The 2,116-nt window shown below is 52.4% G+C and overlaps 1 protein-coding gene across 1 annotated transcript in view; it reads right to left on the bottom strand.

Moving 5' to 3' along the window:
• Nucleotides 1–2,116, bottom strand: part of CAMKK1 (calcium/calmodulin dependent protein kinase kinase 1) — a 213,547-nt gene that overhangs the window by 170,018 nt on the left and 41,413 nt on the right. The gene's annotated exons all lie outside the window — the stretch shown is intronic.

Raw genomic sequence — 2,116 nt, forward strand, 5'->3', positions numbered from 1 at the left:
CCCAAGGATCACTCCCTTGAGATACCTCCAACCCTCCTGGACCCCCATATGCTCTATGTTCTTGAGTTCCATTCCCTCACTAACTAGCCTTCTAAGCTTGCTAAAGTTGGCCCTTCTGAAGTCCAACACCTTAGCCCCACTAGTTACTTTACCCACCCTTTGCTGGATAGTGAACTCGTCCAAGTGATGGTCACTGTCTCCCAGGCTACCATGAACTCGCATGTTCCCCACGAGATCATCCCCTGTTGCTAAGACCAGGTCAAGCAAGGTGCTACCCCTGGTGGGACAAGACACCACCTGGGTTAGGTGGAGGTCCTGAACACAGTGTAAGAACCTCCACGAGCGGCTTGTTTTGGCTGTCTGCTTCTTCCAGCAGATATCTGGGTAGTTTAGATCTCCCATGACCACCGCCTCCCTCGCCTGTGTGGCGTCTGCTAGCTGCCATCATCTAGCTCTTGATCCTGTTGAGGAGGCCTGTAGCACACCCCCACAACCAAGTCCTTTTCCCTTGGACCCTCTGGATCCTGACCCACAATGCCTCGGTGTTCCCCTCCTCCACCCCCGCCTTGATGGTGGAAGACGTATACTGCTCCTTAACATAAGAGTGCTACCCCCCCACCTTTTTTCCCCACTCTCTCACGTCTATACAACCTATACCCCTCAATGCCTACTGCCCAGTCGTGTATAGAATCCCACCATGTCTCGGTTAGTCTGACTAGGTCATACTAGTCCGACTAGGTCATGCTGGGTGCTAGCAAGCAAGAGTGTGAGCTCCTCTTGCTTGTTCCCCATACCCCTGGCGTTTGTATAAAGACGTTTTAGTCCCCCAAAGGGGGCTCTTGGTGCCCCTGTGCCTTGATGGCGTGTGTTCCCTTTATTACTTGCCTGGTGTGATCTGGCATCTTGTTTGTGGTTCACCAACCCTGGGCTGGTGATGGTGCAGTTGCATTCCCTTTGCCACCATTTTCCACCCCTCTCCCACAACTAAAGCTCTGGTCTTGGCCACCAGATACATCCTAGGCCGTGTATAGATGAAACAAGGGGCATGTGTGCATGACACTTAAAGTCATTGCTTTTGCACCACTTTAATGGGGCAAAATGCTTTTGCACCACTTTAATGGGTTAAATGCTTTTGCACCACTTTAATGGTGTTGGTGTGTGCACATGTCAGCAGTGTATTGTGCAATATTCCAGCCACTGTAGCAAATTCGGCGGTGGAATGTGGCTTAAATGACTTTGGCTTTAATGGGGCAAAATGCTTTTGCACCACTTTAATGGGTTAAATGCTTTTGCACCACTTTAATGGTGTTGGTGTGTGCACATGTCAGCAGTGTATTGTGCAATATTCCAGCCACTGTAGCAAATTCGGCGGTGTAATGTGCCTTAAATGACTTGGGGCACAGCAAACTAAAAAACTCCTCTGAGGAGTTTTAGTTTGCTGCCCTACAGCCGTGGAAGGAAGCACCGGGCTCCATGCAGCTCAGGGGCTCTGCAGGAAGCCCATGCAGGTAGCCTGGCAGCAGCCCGGGAAGGCAGGCTCCACCCAAGAAAAGAAAAAAGCAGTAATCATTCATTTTTCCCTGGAGCCTGCCTGCCTGAGCTGCACAGCTCCCCGTGTTTCCCTTCGCGGCTGCGGTACCCCCCGGGACTGCCTGAACTGGGTGCCTGTGGGCAGGTGCTGCCTGGGGATGGGAGGAGCGGGGGGGAGGGCTGCTGCTGCCACAGAGGGAAGCATCAGCACCCGCCCCCTCTTCCCCCCGCCCCGGCAGCCCAGGGACCGCTCCACCCACTGGCAGCTCATCCTCCCCTCCCTGCTGCCAGAGAGGCAGGTAAGTGGGTGTGTGCACAGCACAGGGGTTTAAAGGGCCCTAAATTGAAGCAATATTTTTAAAAACCCACCGCTGCAATTTAGGGCCCCCTTTTTATCTACACATGCCCCTAGATGCTTCCACCACACCCCCTTTTCACCATCCTGGATCCAGTTGTTGCACACTTGTGCACCTATGAAGCGGAACTGAAAAGTAGAAGTTGTTCCCAAAGTGTTTTTGGGAACTGGGTTAATGGCATTCAGAGGTAAGCGTTTTAAACTGCTGACAGGCAAGTAGATAGCAGGAAT

Source organism: Alligator sinensis, unplaced genomic scaffold (genome assembly GCF_000455745.1).
Source record: "Alligator sinensis unplaced genomic scaffold, ASM45574v1 scaffold419_1, whole genome shotgun sequence".
Classification (NCBI taxonomy): Eukaryota; Metazoa; Chordata; order Crocodylia; family Alligatoridae; genus Alligator; species Alligator sinensis.